The 24,507-nt window shown below is 37.4% G+C and overlaps 1 pseudogene; it reads left to right on the top strand.

The window, feature by feature from the left end:
• The first annotated feature begins 1,779 nt into the window (after positions 1-1,779).
• LOC149563544 (putative inorganic phosphate transporter 1-8) lies at positions 1,780-19,488 on the top strand (annotated as a pseudogene).
• Positions 19,489-24,507: the final 5,019 nt, after the last annotated feature.

Consider the following 24,507-nt stretch of genomic DNA (forward strand, 5'->3'; position numbering starts at 1 on the left):
TTCATAATAGTTAACCAACTTTTAGAATATTATGATTAATTAATTCTATGGTTCTAGGCCACTTCTACCTATTGTATCCTTGTCACAACAATCATATGTGTAAATTGGATAACCATGTAGTACTTCACTCTAATTTATTATTTACTAATCCATTGGAGAAATGATTATATAATAAAATTCATGTTCTCTTCAGTTGATCCATTTTGCTCCAGTCAATCCTTTTTAGTAGACTAGCTATGGAGTCACATAAATGTTTATTATAGAAAAGAAAGTTCTCTATTGTCATTGAAATGCTCTAGAATGATTTTGTGTTGATTTAGACTCTATGATAATGAATGCATGGTGAATTTATTAGGAGATCTCTATATGATAATATGTATTTCAAAGTGTATAATAAATAATCTCATGAACATCATAAACTCATGAAATTAAACATGCACAGTAAAATAGTTATGCCAATGTAAGGAAAAATGACAATCAAAGTTATAACATATTAAAAAGATAGAATAGTTTTTTTAAATTAGAAGTAAACTTGATAAAATAAAATAAAATAAATGAAAAATGAAATATAAGAAAATAGAAACTCATATTTGATTTCACAAAATAACATTAAATTTCTCAACAAATAAATTTATCAAACTATATCATTAGAACATGCTTAAAATAAACAAATTTTAATATAAATTTAACATATAATTCATTCATTACAATAGACTAAAATATTAATGTAGAAATTATCAATCATATATATCAATAGAATGCTCCACCACTCTATAATACTAAACATCCAACCGATTAGAGATCCACCTAACAGTATACAGATGAATTTAGAAAAGATAAACTGCACCCTTTTGACTGGATTGCTGGTGACTCGATTTTTTCCTCCACCTCCCTCGATAACTTCAAATTTATTTATAATTATAATCTGTTCAATATAATTTTGTTTTAAAAAAATACAACTTTATACCGCTCCCCAAGTGGGAGTAGTTGGTAGACACTCTGCTAAGGTTCTTAATCCAGAAAGAATTGCGTGACCATTTCATGGGATACATTAATTGTTCATCTTGAACTTTCCAACTGATCACTTTCCATTGTTGAAAAATTCCAAAACCTATTTGTCACGCTGTACCCTAATTTTCTATGAATATTCTTTACAAGTTGGGCTTCAGAGCATGTTTCGGATGGTGCCCCACAAAGCTGTCCCTTCTCTGTGTTTGTATTAGTGAAGTTGTATGGCTCACAAAGAGCCCACCAGGGATCAAGTCTTGCTGAGTGCAAGGCTCATAGACATCATAAGGGATGAGGTCGGGATCGTGCCCTGGGTGAATTTGGCAGTATTAAAAATATATATAATTTAAAATAGTATATTTTTTAATATTCTTAGAAAATACCCCCAAAAATATATATATATCTCTAAAGACTCTTTGACTACAAGGATTAAAAATAAAGAGAGACAACGAGCAGTAGAACAACGACCTCTAGCCGTGTATATTAAAATACATCGGGTTGATCAAAGATTCATAGTGATTTGTAAAAAATATCAGAAAGTTTTAGCTTTTGTCTAATCTTTTTCATTAAGGATTAAGGGGTATTCATTCCATTAGATTAGTCCCAGCCACAATCCCAATCTTATCTCTTTTAGATATTTCCAACCTTGCACTAAGCAGGACTCATTTGTTAGAAGAACTAATAGACTCTTTGTAAATCTTAGAACTTCACCAGTACACTAAGAACCCTTTGACAATACTTTGATAGAAATTGTGAATCTATAGTTAAAAAATGCCACTCAGGGTTATTTCTGTGCTAGACTCGGTGCGCACACAGCTGTATCATTTCAGTGCAATATTTATTGCTGGAATGGGATTTTTCGCAGACGCCTACGATCTCTTCTACCTCTCGCCCATTTCCAGTCTGCTGGGAAACATCTATTACAACGACAGTAAACAGAAGGGCTCATTACCCATCAAGGTGAAAGCCCTTGTTAATGGAATAGCCCTGTGCGGGGCTTTTGCAGGCTAGCTATTTTTCGATTGGGTTGGAGACAGAATTGGATGAAAGAGGGCAGATGGATTCACCCTAACTCTGATGGTCTTCAGTTCTCTTGCTTCTGGCTTCTCTATTAGCACATCGAGAGAATGTGTGATTGGCACCTTGTGTTTCTTCAGGTTCTGGTTAGGGTTAGGAATTGACGATGACTACCCTTTGTCTGCAACAATCATGGTTGAATATGCCAATACCAAAACCAGAGGACCTTTCATCACGGTGGTGTTCGGCATGCAAGGGCTCGATATTCTGGCTGGCAGTATTGTGGCTCTCGTTGTGGCGGTGAGTATGAATGTTAATTATTGTTAGTTGGACAGCTATTATTTCTAACCCAAAAATAGTAGTAGTATTTATGGGTAGCTTGGACAGCTGTTCATCCTTATCTATGTATAGCAACATTAATTACGGGTAGTTTGGAAAACTATTTATCCACTTGCCAAGAATTAGTAAATGGTTATTATTTACTAATTTTAGTGGTTCCCTTTTGGACACCTTGCAACCAATTCTATTGTTGGCTGTAGAGTTTTCTTAATCTCAACCGTCGATTGTAAATCAATCTCGGCCATTGGTTTACCAACGAGAGTAGTATAAAAGGGGTTCTAGGGGGCATTTGGAGACATGAAGTTTTGGAGAAGCAATTTTGCAATGATAGAAAATTGTCTTGCAGTGTTAGCAAGGGCACAGTGTTAGCACGGGGATAGTAGTGAGGAATATCAGCGGGAGAAATTAGGAGGTTGTCAGAGTTCTGCCAGTGAGAGGTAAGGAATTTTTGTATCTCTTGATTTGCTGAAGTTTAATATAATTCCTCATCTGTAGAACTATTTTTCCCTTAGAGGTTTTTCAAGGGACAATTTGTCTAAAAATATTGTGTTCATTGTGTTGCGCATTTCTTTCCGTATTTTATAAGTGAAGTTGTAGTTGTATTATTTTTCGATATTAGCTGGAAATTTATTTTCAGCATTTTAATAATCATTTATGATAGGAGATTAATAATCAGTGACTGCAATAGTTAAATTTTTCACATGGTATCAGAGCATTGTTAAGGGTAGAAGAGTTTTGCCCTAGGAAGGAAATTTTGATTTCTTTAGATTTATTATTGCTTTAAACCCTTGAGATGGCTTCAGCTGGTTTGAGAGATCAGGATAGATTGGATGGTGCCTCAAATTTTGGTGTCTGGAAGGCCAGAATTTCTTTATTGTTGGAAGAGAATGGTATCAAAGATTATGCTAATAGTGTTGTACCTATACCAATGGATGCAACACAGCTTACAACATATAGAAAGGATGATGCCAAAGTGATGAGGATTATCCTTGATGGTTTCAAGGATCATATTGTTCCACATATCAAAGAGCTAGATACGGCAAAGAAGATGTGGGACGCCATTTTGAATCTATACCAAAATGCTACCACCAATAGGAAGTTGATTCTCAGAGAGAAACTAAAGAATACCCGAATGAATTAGGGAGAAGACGTCACAAGTTACCTCACCAGGCTCAGACTTGTCAAGGATGAGTTAGCAGCTATTGGAGATAGCGCTAAATGGGTTTACTAAACAATGGAATGTCTTTGTTCAAGTTGTCAGTGGATGAGATACTTTACTGAGTTGGGATTGACTATGGACTAATTTCACTCAGGAGGAGTTTAGACTAAGTCTTGTCAATGGGGCCAACAAGAGTTAGAAAAATGAGGTGGAACAAGAGAACATTGCCCTAGCGGGTAAAGGGAAAGAAAAGAAGGGATCTAGCAAAGGATCAAATTCACAAAGTGAGAAGAAGAAGAAGGACCTTTCTAAGGTCAAGTGCTTTGGATGTCACGAGTTTTTCCACTATGTCAGTGATTTCCCAGAGAGGAAGAAGGGTAAGAAGCAGGTGACAGCTTTATCAATTGTAGAAGAACTCTCCAGTAGAATGGAAGATGAGTTTGCACTCATAGCTTGTATGGTTAGCTCAACCTCACAGTGTGTTTGTTATATAGATAGTGGGGTGTCATTTCATATGACAGGAGTTAGAGAGTACTTCTCTAGTTACAAGGAGGAGGACACCAACATCCAGATTTCTATGGAAAACTTGTCCAAACTCAACCCTGTTGTGAAAGGGACTGTTCAGTTTCAGAGGGAGAATGGAAAGATAATTCCACTTCATGATGTGTTATATGTGCTAGGCTTAGGTATGAATTTGATTTCTGTATCTATTCTTCAGGATAGGGGGTATAATGTACTCTTTAGAGGGACACATGTGTTGATTAAGCACAAGGATTGGAAATCACCCATAACTATTGGAGTTAGGAGTGGTCGCCTTTATAAATTGCAGTTTGATACTCCTAAGGCACTTATGAGCAATAGCAATCCTAGAGATCTTGGAGGGCTATGGCATAGGAGAATGGGCCATATTCATCATGGAGCACTTAGATTGCTTCGTGAGACCATGACAGGTGTTCCAGAGCTGAGCATAGAGCATGATGATGTATGTAAGGGATGTGTGTTGGGGAAGTTTGAAACAACATCTTTTCCAAGCAGTGAAACCAGATCTAAGGGTGTTCTTGATCTAGTACATTCAGATGTTTTTGGACCAATGTTGACGAAATCTCTCAGATGATATGAGTACTATGTTACTTTTATTGATTATTTCTCTAGAAATACTTGGATATACTTCTTGAAGACTAAGGATGAGGTTTTCAGTCGATTCCAAGAGTTCAAGGCTCTTGTGGAGAACTTGACAGGAAAGAAGATAAAGGTTCTTTGGTCAGATAATGGAGGCGAGTACAAAGGAAATATCTTCCAGGAGCTATGTGACAAAGAAGGAATCAAGAGAGAATGGACTGTTCCTTACAATCCACAGCAGAATGGAGTTTCTGAGAAGAAGAACCGTTCTATATCAGAGGCAACATAGCCCTATTACTTATGGGAAAAGGCGTGTAATACAACAGTCTACATTCAGAATAGAGTTCCACACAAGGTGCTAGGGAAGAAGCCAAATGTTAGTCACTTCAGGATATTTGAGAATTTGGCATATTGTCATATTCCTGGAGATACACGTACAAAGTTAGATCAGACTGCAGAGAGGGGGTACTTTGTTGGGTACAATGAGACCTCAAAGGCATATAGGATTTTCATTCCGGGGACTAAAAGAATTATTGTTAGACGAGATGTCAAGTTCATGGAGGACAAGGCATTCAGGAGATCCAAAGATTTTCCAACAGATGATCAGAGTGAGCAGCCAATAGAAGCTCCAAGACCAAGTCAAGGGCAGCAAAGCTCAAGTACAGTTACCAGTATGAGTGTAGACTTAGTTAGTGAAGATTCATAGAGTATGGAGCAACGGGTGCAACAAGAAATGCATCTAGAAGACTTAGAGGTTGAAATTTCATCCTCTACAGTTGGCAGCAGGAACCATGTGGTTCCAGATACACAAAGGGATACTCAGGAGTTTGTGGGAGCTCCTAGGAAGAGTACTAGACAACGAAGACAACCAGCCAAGTTCAATGACTATGTGGCATTAGTTAGTCAGTTTGTAGATAGTGAGCCTTCTAGCTATTAGGAAGCTGCAGAACATCAGGTATGGCGAGATGCTATGGTTGAGGAATATTCTTCAATAATGCAAAATGATGTGTTGGAGAAAGTACCTAGACCAACAGATATAGCATGGTGCAGATGGTAGCATCAAGAAATACAAGGCTAGGTTTGTGGCAAAGGGGTTCTCTCAAAAGGAGGGAATAGACTATGAGGAGACATTTGCTCCAGTTGCCAGGTATACTTCAATATGAGCTGTAATCTCACTTGCACCATAGATGGGATAGCAAATCCATCAAATGGATGTCAAGACAACATTCCTCAATGGTGAGTTGAAGGAGGAGGTATACATAGAACAACTGGAAGGCTTTGTAGCACACAACAAAGAGACCCACATGTGCAGATTGGAGAAAGCATTGTATGGACTCAAGCTGGATCCTAGAGCATGGTATGAGCGCATTGATACATACTTGTAGAAAATGGCCTTTGTGAAGAGTGAAGCAGATGCTAACCTCTACTACGTGATGGTTGGGGCTGAGATTCTCATTCTTTTTCTTTGTGTGGACGATCTATTTCTTATAGGTTCACTAGGGCTCATAGTGGATTGCAAGAGGAACCTTGCAGAAGAGTTCGAGATGAAGGATTTATGACTTATGCACTACTTTCTAGGCATGGAAGTGTGGCAGACAGATGGGGAGATTTTCCTTGGTCAAGGGAAATATTGCATTGAAATCTTGAAGAAATTTGGGATGGAGGATTGCAAAGCTATGTCTACACCCATGATCACGAATTGGAGGAAGGTAGATACATCTAAGGAGAAGGATGTAGATCCCACTTTATATAGATAGTTGATTGGTTTGCTTATGTATTTGGTCAACACTAGACCAGATATAGCATTTGCAGTAAACTCTCTTAGTCAGTTCATGGTTGAACCAAAGAGAATGGATTGGATAGCAGCTAAGCATGTGCTACATTACTTGCATGGTACAGTCGAGTATGGGATCAGATATGTTTGAGGTGAAGGTATCAGGTTAATAGGCTATACTGATGCAGATTGGGTAGGAAGTACTATTGTATTTTAACTTTCCCGCCAAAATTCATAATTCATATTGCCCTTCCCGCCTTTGAAATATCCATAGTCAAATACCCGTGAAATATTAAAAAATACCAAAGTTTTAAATCTTATGATATATTTTGCAGCCCACAAGTTCTCTGTCTTCAGATATGAGGAATATCTACGTAGGGTGTTGTCTCGCTATGGTGAAGTTGTGCGAGATTTATGTTAGCGACATCATGCCTTGTTGACGCGTGTTTGGTGGGTCTAGTTTGCAGGTCGTCCAAGACTCTTTGGTGGGTCAAAAAAGTTTCACGACAGGTCGAAAAGGTTCCACGGTACCGTGGGCGCTATGTCACTATCGTGTGTTGGCCAAAAAATTTCATAGCGACATAGCGCCCGACAGAGAAAGTTTCACGACGGGCAGGTTACGTCACCGAAAAATGTTTGTGGCAGGCCGGGGGAATATGTGGTTCACAGGCCAATAGGGAGGTGCCAAGTGTATGAGTCAGAGCATATGTGGTTCACAGGCCCAACAATTTTCATAGGGAAGGATGTGTAGAGTACGAGGTTGTTCTGATTGTTAGATTGAAATTGATCTATGATGGGCAGCATCGCGCTATGGAAAAGCTGCGCGAGATTTACAACAGCGACATAGCACTCTTTTGCCATGTGGATCAGCGGGGCCAGGTCTCGCTAGGGTACGTCAGCCAGGTACTGCCAGGTGTCATTCGAGTGTGGTCTGGTTGCCGAGGTGGTGCCAGATATGATGGGCCCGGGGTAAGAACAGTATAGTGGTACGACGAGTCTCCATGATCGTCAGATTTAAGGCAGATCGATGGTCGGTGCTATCTCGCCTTCCAAAGTTGCACAGCGGATACCATGTTGGCATAGTGCCTTGTTGACACGTGTCTTGTTAGCCTAGCTAAAGTTGGCAGTTGACGGCTGGCAGTTAGTGTGATTGCTACAGTTAACGATAATAGTTTGAAGGGTGGCGTGGTTAGTTCAATAAAAGGAGTTCAACCATAGAGGACTTCCCAGGTGGTAGAACAAAAAGAAGCGATTGCCCCGCGTGGCCTAGTTGGCTTGTGAAAATAGGTTGACTCTCTAACCCCCCGCTGATTCATGAACCTAAAAGACGAGGGTGATTGATTTTGTTACGCGATCTGATCTTCATGATCAATCTCGACCTACCCGGAATGAATGTAGAATGAGGAAGAACACTCCACCATCTCAAATGATCCATCTACCCAGTCAGAACATCGATGGCACTTTTTTCAGTCCTCTCAGGACACCTGTTGCAAAAAAGATTAGATTTTCCTTAGATTTCAATGATTGTCCTCCGCAGGACTTAATGGCAAGTAGCTGTAGGGTCACTTTAGCCGCAAAAGATCTCAGTTATGCCTGAACTATAAAGGTAGATTTTGTAGTTTTTTTGAGGGGACCTTCTCTCTGATTTTCCTCTTCTTTGCTCTACAATTCTAGTGTAAACTCCCCTATGCCTCTGAACTGTCTGATTCTCTATTTATCTCCTTCAGCCATTGGTATTAAGTGCAAGAATTCTTTGCTTGTGCCATTTTTTTGTGGAAATCTGTAATTTGCATGATTGTATCTCTGCTGACCTATGAATGATATATAAGTGAATTTCTTCCTTGTGTCATTCATCTTGGTTTTCTAATTTGTATTTGGGTATTTGATGAAAGAAAAGTCTAGATGTGTAATATCCTTAGTTTCATTCTGGTTCAGTAGCACATGTATGGGCAGAGAATTGGTCTAAACACTCTATTTTGGTGCATCACCTCCTTAGATTAGACTAGGTAGATTTGCTTTTGTGCTCTTCTTCTCCCTTTTCCTTTCCAAGAGTAGATAGGTGCGCCCTGATAGTAAGAGAAAGCCGGCCTTCTCTAGAGACTCAACCTCGCAGTTCAAGTCCCATAGCTTGGAGGTTGTTTCCATGTTTCACTAGGTTGTCCTCGCGCATAGGCCTTGGACAAGGGGGCAAACCTAAGTGACAAAAGTTTTTTGCACACCCGGTGGGATAGTTTTTCAAACAAAATTTAAAAGTCTACTGGTGTCAAGAATAAAGAGTTTCAGAAATTAATGCTGAAGAGGTAGTGTTGGCTTCAGTATTTAAGCCTTCAAGAGGCTGATTCTTCAAAGTACTTGGCGACTCCGAACATCAAAAAATCTAGTTCCAGGCCAAAGTTGAAGTGATTCATGCCCAGAGCTGAAACAAGGGCATCTTCTAGAGGTAAATTTCAATATCAAGAGCTTTCTCTTTCAAATCCTAGAAGAAGGAGGACTAGAACTTCATTATCACCAGTTAGGGGTGTAATAACAGTTAATATACATGTAAGATCTGTCTCTACTCCTCCTGTTGCTCGAACTCAGCCTAGATTGCCATCAACCCTCATCAATAGAACACTCGTTTACATGGCACAGCCAAGATTCCATGCTTTTTCCACCTTTAATGGTGGAAGTCCTCTATTGTTAGCTCAAAGACATGATATACCAGTATCTGCACTAAAAAGTATACCTGATTTTACTAGTGAAACTTCCATCTCCCCTTTAGAGCATATCCAAGAAGTAGCAAATGTTTGTAATATTCATGGTATCATAGAGGATGATGTTGCTATTATACTTCTAGCCTCATCTTTAAAAGGACAAGTATTACAGTGGTCTAGAGGCTTAGCTCATGGTTCTATAACTAATTGGGATGGACTAGGAGTAGGGTTATGCAAACATTTTGAAGATAAAAGTGACTATCTGTCACTTTTAGAGCAGTTGACTACTATAAAAAGAGCCCCCCATGAATGTATGACTTATTTTAACTATAGATTTCAAAAGACATGGGATAGAATACCTACTATAGTGAAACCTACCCCTGGTAATGCCTTCTTGCATTACCTTAGAGCTTTTAACAGTGATATTGCCACTACAATCCAAACTATGGGAGGAGATACCTTGCCTAATGCTTATGAGATAGCCATAAAAGCTGAGAATATCCTGATACAAGGAGGAAAGTTGGCTCCAAGGCCCCCTATGCCTTTCTTTCCTGATGTTCCCAACCACCAACCAGCAATGGCCCCTCTTCCTACAACTTCTACATCACAAGCCCTTACTCCAGTTCCCCAAGCTTCCACATCCTCAAATGGGATAGATGAACTAAGAGAGATGCTCCAAGGTCTAGTGTTGAATACAGATAGAAGAGAGAAAACCCTAGATAAAAAAATTGCAAGAACAGGGGAGGGAGTTGAAGGACCAGGGGAAGAGATTAGAGGATAGTTTTTCTATATTACAAAAAATGAGTAACAAGGTGGTGGCCTTGGAAAGGCAGTAGCCTCAAGGTGGCAAGCCTCCCCAATTGCAATATCAAGCTCCAAATGGTGGTAGGCCTCCTAATCAGTGGAATCGCTCTTTTGATCAGGGTAGGCAAAATAGTCATGCTTTTGCTTCAAGCTCAAATCAGAACAGTGCTATAGTCCCTCAAAATAACTTGGCCCAAGATCAAGATTTCTATCCTTCTTGCAACTATTCTTATGCCTATTGCATGTGCCAGAAGGCAGAATCTTATTTGGCCCTAACTGTCCAAGAACCTGCAGCAAAGCAATCATACAAGGAGGATCATTCCAAGGAGACCTCATATATTCAAGGACATGATGATTGCTCTTTCATGAATCATCCGATTGGAGAGCATTGTAATGTAAACTAGGATTTCGTTGCTCATAACACAAGAAGTAAGAGGAGAGCTATAGAACATGCTACCCCTCCTTTTCCTAAGAAAGCCTCAACTTCAAGTGCTACACCTCATATACAAGTAGCAAGTGAACAAACAAGTGCTTCATAGGAGCAAAGGCAAGATTCTAGAAAGGAAGATGCAAGTGATCCTCATGTTGCCCCATCTCAACCTCTTATAAGTGCAGCTCCCAAAGTTTCTACCAAAGTTCCTAATACACCTTTCAGTGTGGTAGAGAAAATGAAGAAGACCAATGTGAATATCTCCATGTGGGATGTTGTTGCTACCATACCAATGCAGAAGAGGATGCTGCATCAAGAGTTAAAGAAGATTGAACCCAAGGATCAGCCATCTGCCATGGAGAGTGCCACAAGTCTAGTACAACTAGCAGGGGATGTGGAGACAAATAAAAAGGTTAGACCTCCTCCATTCTATGTTTCTATGATTGTAGGAGGCAAATTAGTCCACAATTGCATGATAGATTCAAGGGCTAGTAGCTTAGTAATGCCTAGGTGTGTTTTTGATGCTTTAGGAATGAAATATGAGCCCATTGTTAGGGATGTCTTATAATTAGATGGTAGTACTGTCAAAACTGCAGGTATCCTTAAGAATGTGGAGATGGCCCTACATGCATGCCATGGTTGCACTATGATTCAAGACATATCTGTTGCTGAAGTCAAGCCCTATTTTTCTATTTATCTTTCAAGAGACTTCACTACTCAAATTGGTGGATTCATATCTGCTGATTAGTCGTATATGTCATTTAAGACCAGATATGGAGCCAATGCCTCAATTAGAGCAGAACCTCAAGCCCTTCATCACACTAAATCTTACAACCCCAATCCCATCAACATGAATTGCCCTATTCTAGAGATGGATGAAAATGACATAGTAAATGAGCCTACCACTTCCATAGCAGAGATTTTGATTAGTTTGAGCCTATGTTAGAGATTCTTGAGACAAGCCTTAGTACATATTGCGTAATAGAGAAAGATGCTCAAGTTCCTGATCTTGTTGGGACTAATGATGATATAAGTGGGATATGGAGTATGTATTTTGATGGCTCAAGAAATAGAAATGGATCAGGGGCTGGTGTTATGTTGATCTCTCCTGCACAAATAAGATACTACTTCTCCTTTAAGCTCCAATTCAGTTGCACCAATAATGTGTCCGAGTATGAATCTTTGATTCAAGGTCTCTTACTTACCCAAAAGAGAGGAATTCAAGCCTTGAGAGTATATGGGGATAGTGAGTTGGTAGTTAACCAAGTGAGAAACTAGAATGTCACCTAAAATGGCCTACTCAAGTCTTACAAACACAGAGTCTAGGATTTGCGTGAGGGCTTCAATGCATTTAATATTTAGAGCATTCCTAGGAGAGAAAATAGATATGCTGATAGACTTGCAGCAGTGGGTGCAACTTATAATGTACCAGGGAATCTTGAGGAAGAGAAGAAGCAAAAAATAAGGGTGGTAGTGAGGCCTACTATCCCTAACAACAACACTCATTGGCAGGTGTTTGATTCTGATGAGCAAATTGTGAGTTTCTTGCAGAATGAGACAGAATTCTTAGATAGAAACCAGTCAAGATTGCAAGATCAGTACGGTGATAAGATCATTCATCTCAGCTCTAACAAGTTGCCCAAGGGTCTCATTACCTTAGAGAGTGTCTTTAACCCTGATGATCAAACAAGAGGCAAAGGAATGAATGTAGCTGCAGAAAAGGATGATCATGCCCCAGTTACAATTGCTGATGGAAAATCTCTGAATATGGGGAAGGTATGTTCTAGAACTGATCAAGAAAACTTCATTCAGTTATGTCAAGAATTTAATGATGTATTTGCTTGGACATATGATCATTTAAAAGGGTTTGACCCTAGTTTGTTTTAGCATACCATAGATTTGATTAATAAGGCCAAATCAGTAAGGCAAGAATAGACGCTAGTGAATCCTAAGATTGAGCCTCTAATGAGAAAAGAACTATCCAAGTTGATTGAGGCTAATATAATATTTCCTATCAAACACTTATCATGGGAAGCTAACCTTGTCCCTGTAAGGAAGAAAAATGCAGAAATCAGATTGTGTGTGGACTTTAGAGACCTTAATCAGGCTTATCTTAAAGATTAGCATCCTCTCCCTTCCATGGAGCAAATTCTATCCAGACTCAGTGGGTCAATGAGATTCAATTTTCTTGATGGGTTTTCTGGTTATAACCAAGTGTTGGTTAAAGAATCTGACAGATATAAGATAGCATTTACTACTAAATGGGGCAGCTATGCTTATTGCAAGATGCCATTTGGACTAAGAAATGCAGGTGCCACATTTCAAAAGGCAATGGAGATGACCTTTAAAAAATTAATTGACAAGTTTGTCTTAGTATACCTTGATGATATAACTGTATATTCAAAAAATGTAGAAGATCATTTTGATCATCTAAGACAGGTATTTCTAAGATGTAGAGAGTTTGGGGTCTCCCTTAACCTAGCCAAGTGTGTCTTTGCTACAAGCCAAGGAAAATTATTAGGACACATTGTATCTAAGGATGGGCTGACCATTGATCCAGAAAGAACAAAGGCAATACTTGCCCTTCCTCTTCCTAAATACAAGAAAGGGCTGCAAAGTTTCCTTGGTAGAATAAATTTTGTAAGAAGGTTTATTCCTAATCTTGCTACCATGGTGAAATCTCTTATAGCTATTATTAAGAAAGGTATGGTCTTCTCATGGACCAACGAAGGGAATGAGAGTTTTGAAGAAATCAAGGTAGCCATGGCCTCAGCCCCCACTCTCATGAACCCAAATTTTGGAAAAGATTTCATCCTCTACACTCTAGGTGGTGAGTCAAGTATCTCTGGTGTCTTGACTCAAACAAATGACAAGGATGAGGAGCAACCCATAGCCTTCTTTAGTGAAGGGCTTAAGGAATATGAAGATAAGTACAGCTTCATTGAGAAGCAGGCCCTTGCTGTCATGAGAGCCTTGAAAAAATTCAAACACCTCTTATCCCACAATAGGATCCATTTGTTGGTGCCCCATGCTAGTGTAAAGGATTTCCTATTAAGCAAGGATATCAGTGAAAAGACAACTAGATGGATCACTAGGGTAATGGAATATGATGTTGATATTTAGATTACCAAGCTGGTAAGAGGGAGAAGATTGTGCAAAGAAATGTTATCAGGCTAGGATTCAGATGAAGAGGCTACTATGGTAATAACAAAGCAACAGGAGGAAGGAAATGTTAATGGTCCAAGGAGCTGGATAAATGATATGAGGAGCTTCTTATCAGGGGATGGATACCCCCAGGGATTGGACAGAACTAAAAGGAGACAATATAGACTGCAGTCCATTCCCTATTTTGTAATTGATGGTATCCTATTTAGGAAGCATTTTAATGGGACCATGTTGAGATGTATTGAAGAGAATCAGGCTGAGAGGATGATTAAGGAACTTCATGATGGCCCTGATGGTAGCCATTTCTCTGCAAGAACAACTGCCATGAAGATCATGAGGGCTGGTTATTATTGGCCATCTCTATTTCATTATTGTTATGGATATGTGAGAAAATGTGAGAAGTGTGCTTTCTTTTCAAGCAAACAGAGGCTTGCAGCTCTCCCCCTTCATCCTATTCAGGTGGATCAGCCCTTTACCCAATGGGAGTTGGATTTTATAGGCCCCATTAATCCTCCATCTAGTGCAGGTCATAAATGAATTTTGGCTGCTACTAATTATTTCACTAGATGGACAGAGGCGGTTGCCTTGAAGGATGCTACAGAACCATCAGTTGTTGAATTCTTTGATGGGATTGTATCTAGGTTTGGTGCTCCTTCTACTATCATTTCGGACAATGCTAAGTCTTTTGTTGGAACCCAGATTTGTGCATGGGCAATGAATCACAATATTTACCTGAGCACATCATCAAATTACTATCACCAAAGTAATGGTTTGGCTGAGTCTTCCAACAAGAATTTGATCAGAATCATGAAGAGGACAATAGAAGACAATTAGAGGGTCTGGCATAAGAAATTTAGAACTACTCTTTGGGCTGATAGGATAACACCCAAGAGATCTGTTGGAAATTCACCTTTTGTGTTGGTATATGGTAGGGAGGCCAGACTCCCAATTTCATTGGAATTCCCATCCTTGGAATTGGCTCATCAGCTGGAATTGATTGAAGATAATGCCATGACAATAAGAATGGCAAAGTTGATTGAACTAGAAGAAAAGAGAAATAAGGCTATGCAAACCCTAGAGATACATCAGCAGTAGAAGAAAAGGAGTTTTGATAAGAAGGCTAGGGCCAGAACCTTCAGAGAAGGAGATTTAGTTCTAAAGTGGGATGCAGATAGGGAAAAACTAGGAAGACATTCCAAATTTGATGCACTATGGAGTGGCCCCTATTTGATTGCCAATTGCAAATAGGCTAACGCATTCCAGCTAAGCCGGCCCAATGGAGAGATTTTTCCCATTCCAGTCAATGGGATCTATCTGAAGCCCTATTTTTAAGGTTGTGAATCCATGTATATAGGTAGTTTAGTTTCTTTTATGTTGTTTCCTACTTTTCAAGAAGTGCACGGGCATAGCCGTCTCCCTGTGAGGTAGCGGATTTTGAGGTGTCTCAGGTTGCAAAGGAAGTTTTGTTTTTTATTTCCAGTTGTAGTTGCAAAGCTAGGGTTTTCATGTTTTAATCTGCTCAAAGAGGGGTTAGGGTTTTGCAGTTCTCAAGTTCATACTTTTTAGACCCTGTGGCCCAAGGGATTGTTTACAGGCACTGGTCATGCATCGAGCAGGCTCTTGCCCCCTGTGAGTCGCTAGAAATGTTTTATTTTAACTTTCTCGCCAAAATTCATAATTCATATTGCCCTTCCTACCTTTGAAATATCCATAGTCAAATACCCGTGAAATATTAAAAAATACCAAAGTTTTAAAACCTTATGATATATTTTGTGGCCCGCAAGTTCTCTGCCATCAGATCTGAGGAATATCTACGTAGGGCGCTGTCTTGCTATGGTGAAGTTGTGTGAGATTTATGTTAGTGACATCGTGCCCTGTTGACGCGTGTCTGGTGGGTCCAGTTTGCTTGTCGTCCAAGACTCTTTGGCGGGTCAAAAAAGTTTCACGGCGGGTCAGAAAGGTTCCACGGTACCATGGGCGCTATGTCGCTGTCGTCTATTGGCTGAAAAATCTTCATAGCAACATAGCGCCTGACGAAGAAAGTTTCACGGCGGGTAGGTTACGTCATCAAAAAATGTTTGCGACGGGCTGGGCGAATATGTGGTTCATAGGCCAATAGGGAGGTGCCAAGTGTATGAGTCAGAGCATATGTGGCTCACGGGCCTAGCGATTTTCAGAGGGAAGGATGTGCAGAGTACCAGGTGGTTCTGATCATTAGATTGAAATTGATCTATGATGGGTTCCATCGCGCTATGGAAAAGCTGCATGAGATTTACAACAGCGACATAGCACCCTTTCGCCTAATGGATCAGTGATGCCAAGTCTCGCTAGGGTACGTCAGTCAGGTACTGCCAGGTGTCATTCGAGTGTGGTGCGGTTACTAAGGTGGCACCAGATATGATGGGCCTTGGGTAAGAATAGTATAGTGGTTTGACGAGTCTCCACGATCGTCAAGTTTAAGGCAGATCGACGGTTGGTGTTATCTCACCTTTCCAAGTTGCATGGCGGATACCATGGCAACATAGCACCTTGTTGACACGTGTCTCGCTGGCTTGGCTAAAGTTGGTGGTTGACGGCTGGCAGTTAGTGTGATCGCTACAGTTAACGATAATAGTTTGAAGGGTGGCATGGTTAGTTCAATAAAAGGAGGTCAACCACAGAGGACTTCCCAGGTGGCAGAACAAAAAGAAGCGATTGGCCCGCGTGGCCCAGTTGGCTTGTGAAAATAGGTTGACTCTTTGACCCCCTACTGATTCATGAACCTAAAAGATGAGGGTGATCAATTTTGTTACGCGATTTGATCTTCATGATCAATCCCGACCTACCCGAAATGAATGCAGAATGAGGAAGAACACTCCACCGTCTCAGTCGATCCATCTACCTAGTCAGAACATCGATAGCGTCGTTTTCAGTCCTCTCAGGACACCTATTGCAAAAAAGATCAGATTTTCTTCAGATTTCCATGATTGTCCTCCACAGGACTTAATGGTAGGTAGCTGTAGGGTCATTTCAGCCGCAAAAGATCTCAGTTATGCCTGAACTATAAAGGCAGATTTTGTAGTTTTTTGGAGGGGACCTTCTCTCTGATTTTCCTCTGCTTTTCTCTACAATTCTAGTGTAAACTCCCCTATGCCTCTGAACTGTCTGATTCTCTATTTATCTCCTTCAGCCATTGGTATTAAGTGCAAGAATTCTTTGCTTGTGTCATTGTTTTGTGGAAATCTGTAATTCCCATGACTATATCTCTGCTGGCCTGTGAATGATATATAAGTGAATTTCTTCCTTGTGTCATTCTTCTTGGTTTTCTGATCTGTATGTGGTTATTTGATTAAAGAAAAGTGTGGATGTGTAATATCCTTAGTTTCATTCTAGTTCAGTAGCGCAGATATGGGTAGAGAATTAGTTCGAACACTCTATTTTGGTGCATCACCTCCTTAGATTAGACTAGGTAGATTTTCTTTCGTGCTCTTCTTCTCCCTTTTCCTCTCCAAGAGTAGATAGATGTTCCCTGATAGTAAGAGGAAACCGGCCTTCTCCGGAGACTCAACCTCGTAGTTCAAGTCCCGCAGCTTGGAGGTTGTTTCCATGTTTCATTAGGTTGTCCTCGTGCATAGGCCTTGGACAAGGGTGCAAACCTAAGTGACAACAAGTACAACGGACAAAAGGAGCACTTCAGGGTGTTGTTTCAGCTTGGGATTAGGAGTTGTATCTTGGTTCAGCAAGAAGTAGAAGTCTGTGGCTCTAAGTTCAGCAGAAGCAGAATACATATCAGCTAGCATGGCGACATGTAAAGCTATATTGCTTCGAAAGTTGTTAGTAGCCTTGTTTGTTCAGAAGGTTGAGACTACTATGATACATTGTGACAATCAGAGTTGCATCAAGTTGTCTGAGAATCCAGTATTTCATGATAGGTCTAAACATATAGATATCAGATATCACTTCATCAGAGATTGTGTACAAAGGGGAGTTGTTCAGCTACAGTACATACCTACAGAGGAGCAGGTAGTAGACATTCTGACTAAGGCATTGGGGAAGGCAAAATTTATCTTCTTCAGAGATAAGTTAGGTGTCCTGCAGAACAGCTTCCTCACTAAGAGGGAGTGTTAATTATTGTTAGTTGGACAGTTGTTATTTCTAACTCGAAAATAGCAGTAGTATTTATGGGTAGCTTGGATAGCTGTTCGTCCTTATCTATGTATAGCAGCATTAATTATGGGTAGTTTGGACAGCTATTTGTCCACTTGCCAAGAATTAGTAAATGGTTATTATTTACTAATTTTAGTGATTCCCTTTTGGACACCTTGCAACTAATTCTATTGTTGGCTGTCGATTTGTCTTAATCTCAACCGTCGATTGTAAATCAATCTCGGCCATTAGTTTACCAACAAGAGTAGTATAAAAGGGGGTCTAGGGGGCATTTGGAGACATGAAGTTTTGGAGAAGCAATTTTGCAGTGTTAGCAAGGGCGCAGTGTTAGCGCGGGGATAGCAGTGAAGAATATCAGCGGGAGAAATTAGGAGGTTGTCGGAGTTCTGCCAGTGAGAGGCAATGAATCTTTGTATCTTTTGATTTGCTGAAGTTTAATATAATTCTTCATCTGTAGAACTGGTTTTCCCTTAGGGGTTTTTTCAGGGACAATTTGTCCGAAAATATTGTGTTCATTGTGTTACGCATTTCTTTTTGTATTTTATAAGTGAAGTTGTAGTTGTGTTATTTTTCGATATTAGCTAAAAATTTATTTTCAGCAGTTTAATAATCATTTATGATAGGAGATTAATAATCAGTAACTGCAATAGTTAAATTTTTCACAATGAAGTCTTTGGGAGGCGATGCGCCGTCGTTTGGACAGAAGGACGTGGTTTGGAGGATTATCTTGATGCTCGGAGCCGTTCCCGCCGGTTTTACATATTACTGGCGGATGAAAAATCCCGAAACCGCATTGGTTGCCAGAAACGCCACGCAGGCCGCGATTGACATGTCGAGGGTTCTGAGTCTGGCGATTGACGAAGACGAATCGGAAGTTGTGAACTTGCAAACTCGGTCCCCTGAGTTTGGATTGTTCTCGATGGATTTTGTGAAGCGGCACGGTTTAGAATTGCTCGGCACGGCGTCCACTTGGTTAATTGTGGATATTTCATTCTACAGTGGCAATCTATTTCAGGACGATATTTATCACAACATCGGATGGTTAAAATGTGTTTATGAAAATCCATTGGAAGGAGTTAAGGATGCTGCAAGTTCACAGACATTGATTGCACTGTGTGGGACTGCCAGGATACATATTTACCATTCTTCTGATAGATCGTATTAGGCAGTTTAAAATTCAGCTAACTGGGTTTTTCTTCATGTCAGTTTTCTTGTTCGCCCTCGCCACTCCGTATGAAAGTTTCTGGGTTCACTGGTCTCATCGTTACGGTTTTCTGGCGATCTATTCTCTGACATTTTTCTTTGCTAATTTTGGGCCGAATACGACTACTTTCATTGTGCCTGCGGAGATCGACGCCCGTGGCTATACAGCCACGAAAATGCACTTCATTTACATTGCTTTTTCCAACTTTTCAAAAAAAAATTGTAAGTCCTCTCCTTCGTAAGAAAGTGCATTTTCGTGGCTGTATAGACGTTGCCGAGATCGACGTGTCATGTTATTTCTGCCGCCGCTGGGAAAACAGGCGCTATCATCGGAGCATTTGGTTTCCTGTTCGCATCTCAACCCAGGCACAAGAAGGATCCTGCGAAGAACTCCTTTGAGTGCGAAACCTCTTATCCAACTGGTATACGAGTGAAGAGGGCCTTGATTATTCTTGCAGTGGCAAGTTGCTTGGGATTCTGCTGCACATTTCTGATACCGGAAACAAGGGGAAGATCATTGGAAGACAATGAGGCGGAAACAAGGGGAAGATCATTGGAAGACAATGAGGCGGAAACAACGCGAAGATCATTGGAAGATAATGATGTGGAGCTTGCTAAAATTCAAGCCTAACCTAGTGAATATGGTGGGGAAGGGGAAAATGGAGCATATCTTTATCCGAAAGCATTGTTTATAGGAGTGGTTTTTCTACTGATATAGAAGGAGACTAAATTTTTCTTGGAGTTTGTTAAGAATAGGGATATTCCAGTTAGACCTTGTTAAAGATAGGGATATTTTACTTCGTTTTTAGAATGGGGATATTCTATTTGGATTCGTAGGCAACCGGAAGCTCTAAATTCTTACCTTATGTAATATATATATTCAATTATTATATAATAATGTACTTTTGTTAAATATCAAACTAAATTGGTGGCTCATGTCAACACTTTTCTCGGATATAGAAATTCTTAAGTTGTTGTGTGTCACAATAAATAACCTTATCAGACCTTATCAGCTTAATTAAAGCTTATGATCGTGTCTTTCAATCTACTTATATCATTGTATTCTAGTATAATAGGTAAGGCTGTTATATATATTGAACAATAAAATAAAGAAGGTATTATTCTAATTTAAATCTACTTAAGGAGAAAGGGGTGAAATTGATAATGAGTTTTATATTTTTAGGAATCTTTATTTTATTGCTCTCATTTTATTTTCTCATTTTTAATGTTTATTCATCATAACATTTTATAGAGCATAATTCATTATGAAGTGGTATTCTTCTCTACCACTTCAATATGACAGAATAAAATGACATTGAGTTGTGTGAACATGTCAATATATACAAAAAAAATCATTGACTAAACATTTGAAATTAGGTTTAAAGCTCGTAAAAAAAATTTTGGTGTGCAAACATTGTCAAAAGTTTTCATGATATCAGCATCTCTATGTCACTTTAAGATAACCATCTTCTGTTAGTGAATGTAAAAAATATATAATAAATCTCACAAAATTAAAATATAAACAAAGAGCCCATCCATGAAACCTTGAAAAATACAAAATAATTATCCACATGTATATGGTGAATGAAATATCACTACTATAATTTTATTTTATCCATGATATCTAAGATCTCCATTATATCATTAAAAACTACTCTAAGTGAATATCATCCATTATTTTCCCATGATAAAGATGTGATATTAAGAGCTTCAAGATGGAAGATTGAAACCATAATATTAAAAAAATAGGATAAAGCATTTTCAAACATCCTTGTCATAATCTTCAATTATAGTATGTGATAAAGGTATGCATGACATCATGATAATAATAATAATATCCTTATTGAAGATCAACCAATGCCCTTAGATAATAAAAGCACTCAAATAAACACCATCTTCTATGAAATAGAAAGGGAATAAAATCATACATGTTTGACATTGAAAAGAGATGGGAAGATATTGTAAGACTTAATCAAAACAAAATTTCTTCCATAAAGCACTATTCTATAAATATTTGACTAAAAGTTGTATGCTTTACTAACTTTTCTTAAATAGAGTGAAGCAACTTGGGTTCTATCCTTCTATGTAATAGAGGATGGATCAATTGATTCACATAGGAGTTAGTTAAAATTGTCTAGATTTGGTATTAGAATCCTCAAAATTCATATTTATTAAAACTTTAGTTCAAACTAGTAGAACTATGCTACTAGTGTTCATAAATTGACACATTTCACATTATTTGTTTTAGTAATTTCTGCCCCAAACTAATTAATTCTCTTGTATTCACAACTTGAGATATATTTCTATGTTTACACCTATATAAGTGCAAATTGAGGGAAAATTTATTTCATCTATATCAATACTTTCTTTGAAACTTTTTTCTTTTATGTTTCTAACTTTATAAAATCATAGTAACTAACAAATTAAGATTGTTTTATGAGGTGCACAATTTTTTATAGCTTAAAAGTATCACAAAGTAATTACCTAGAAAAAAATATCGTAATACCTTTTTGAATATTACATAAACATCATCATATAAAAATATTGTGAATGATTCTTTTAAAGTAATTTGCATAGTAAAAGTGTAATACATTAAAGCACCAAAAGACTGGGACCTAAAACCAACCCACACAATCTAGAAAAGCAAGGAAAAAAATTAAATGTTTTATAAAAAATGTAACTAAAATACCACCCAAGAAAGAACCATAATTACAAAAACAAATTTTCAGAAGTGAGACTATTTAAGAAAGCTCTATTTAGAGTTTCACTATATTTTGTTCTATCTAAAAGCTCTCGCAAGTTATTTCCCTCTATTTAGTTATAAATAAAATATTTTGTCTTCATTTTACAACTAAAGTTGTACCATAACACTCAATTTATCATAACATGTTTGTTTCATACAAAGCTATGCTATGTGAAACCTAGTTTGAAGTTTGAATTCAACTAGAGATGTTTATACTTTGTTTTCCACCAAAGACATGCACATTATTTCATGTATGAAAAAAGTGAACAAAAACAAGTCATAGGTATCTATGAAGAATTCACATAGATAAAAATATTTCCCAAGATTCATCAATAACTTGTCAAAATGACCAACACATTTCAACTTGGTAAGAAAGGATTTCTTAAAGTATTGAGTGATTTTCAATTGAATTCTCAAGGTAGAAGATTAGTAGACTATGTATAAGTATTAAAGACATTGAGTGCAGTAATAAATTAGTAACCATGGTTTGTAGGTTAGTCATTTGTGGACCTTTTTCTTTGATAGAGGGACATGAATCTTTCTTTACTAGCCATTGGTAATCTTATGCTCTTGGTATCTAGTGTTTTGTTTGTATTTTGGGTTAGAATATGTTAACTATTTCTTTTCTTAATAAAAAAACTTGAAAAATATACTTTTGAATGTGAAAAAGAATTCATTGGTAGCTAAAAATATTAACACTACCAAAACCATCTATAAAAAACATTCCCATAAACTAAATAAACTAGTTACAAAAGAGAGCACTAGCAACATGGTCAAAATAATTACCATTTAAATTAGAGTGGAGATATGAAAAATATTATCTTAATTTAAAATGATGGTTCTTTAAGTATGAGGAGCATGTTTCAGTCATATCAAGATGAATGCAATATTGTCTTGATAAATGTGTAAAAGTACAAAGCTATGTTACCTTTCAGGCTAACTTATCAAAACAATGGAATTTGAACATTTCTATTTAAAAAGTAATTTTTTCAAACATATGATCTAGATAAATTCATTCTAGCTAATTTATATATGGTCTCACACTTTTCCAAATTTCTATTAAATGCATGATTTATACTAGTTTGTATCCAATTAGTAAAAGAATAAAATTATTTAAGAAAAGTGGAGTCTCAATAACTCTTACTATTTTTTATGATATTTTTTTAATAACATATAAACACCATTTTATAGAGCTCAAAGTCAAGAACATTCTCATATAGATTTTATAGTGTTTTAACTAGATCTAGTATATTGTAATTAAAAAATTCTACAAGCATGTAATTTAAGAATCAAAAAGATTTCAATTTTGAGAAAGAAAAAAATAATAAACCATCTCAAAAAAGTTTTAAAATTGGATGGCATTCTAGAGGAGAGAGTCCTCTCCTAGAATATATAATTGTTTTCCTAGTTAGAATAGATTTTTTTTGAAAAATGTGGTGGGAGATGAAAACTATCGATTTCAGGTTAGTTGAAATTTGAATCATTATAAAAGAGAAAATATAGGTCTATTTTTTATTGTTATAGCTATGTATGTTATCTATAGCATAGTCTGAGATCAAATTTAAATAAGTTTATTTCCATATTATTTTGTGGTGGGAACTAGACCCCTAATTTTTAGCATTTTTCAGCAGCTAAAAAATTATGTATGAAAATTAGGACAATGTATCAATTCTTATTCTAAATAATCATTAAAAATGATAATTCTAAAACTTATCCATTTCTACACATTTCATTAGTTTACATAATTTCCAAATTCAAAATAATAATACTAATTTTATGGCATTGAAGGTCAATAGTTATACTTTTGTTAGCCTTTTCCTTTACAAAAGGGTGACACATGTTTGTGCTTTTACCCAAATCTATACTTAATAAATATTTTCTATTTAGGATGAACAAGATGGCAAAGACACAAGATTGATTAAACAACCTTAGGTTTACTGATGATTTAGTTTAAGAAATATTGAAGAATTAATTTCCCCTACTTTTTTCAAATCATTAGCTTTATTTATGGACTTCAAATTTCATTTCTACTATATTTCCCAAAATATGTGTTAAAATATTCAAAATATATTTTTTATTCATCACAACTCTCACCTCATAACTATGAGAGTGAGCTAGGAGTGAAACAATTGTGTGTAATAATTATAAATTTCAAACTTCTTAAATTATTAACTGAATAAGAATATAACAATGAATAGAGTTATGAAAGACAACATCATAACACAAGGACTTAGTTGGTTTGAAGAAACCTTTTGCTTACAAAAAAATTGTATTTGTTTGACTTTTGAAGTCATCAATAAAATGACCTTTACTCAGTAAATTTTTGTACTATTAAAATCAATTTGGAGAACCCTTTGACTTACCAACATACCACATTTCAATTTTAAGACATTGCACTTTCTATTGAAAAATATGAACTTTGTCTATACTTCAATAAGTTTTAAAACAACTCTTAGCTATCAATATGTATATTCTTATGAAAAATTTGATATGTGAATTTTTCGGTATTTTTGTTTAGTTTTAGGAAATCCAATTATTGTGGCCATTAGGCTTTCTTTTGAGATTATCATTGGAGTGTCATTACTACTAACCTTATTTGGTGTTTTCAAGGTTAATAAAAACTTCATAGTTTATAGTCATGTACTTAAGATTTCAATGAGTAGTGAAGGAATTTGGCATTTCAAGAAGTTGTTAGAACCCCTATATTACTTAAGTGAGTTGCAATTTTGTAAAAATGAATGCTAAAAAAATTTAGATAATTCATATGTTAATATTTGATCCAAAATACTACCAAAAAGAGAGACCATTGAATATGAGATTCTTGTAAATGTGATTGTTATCAAAACCTTTCTCATTACTAACATGATATCCTAAATATTCAAAAGTATCAACATGATAAGAATGGAA

The sequence above is a fragment of the Cupressus sempervirens genome, chromosome 4 (genome assembly GCF_028749045.1).
Source record: "Cupressus sempervirens isolate cs-2001-9-10 chromosome 4, ASM2874904v1, whole genome shotgun sequence".
NCBI classification, from domain to species: domain Eukaryota; kingdom Viridiplantae; phylum Streptophyta; class Pinopsida; order Cupressales; family Cupressaceae; genus Cupressus; species Cupressus sempervirens.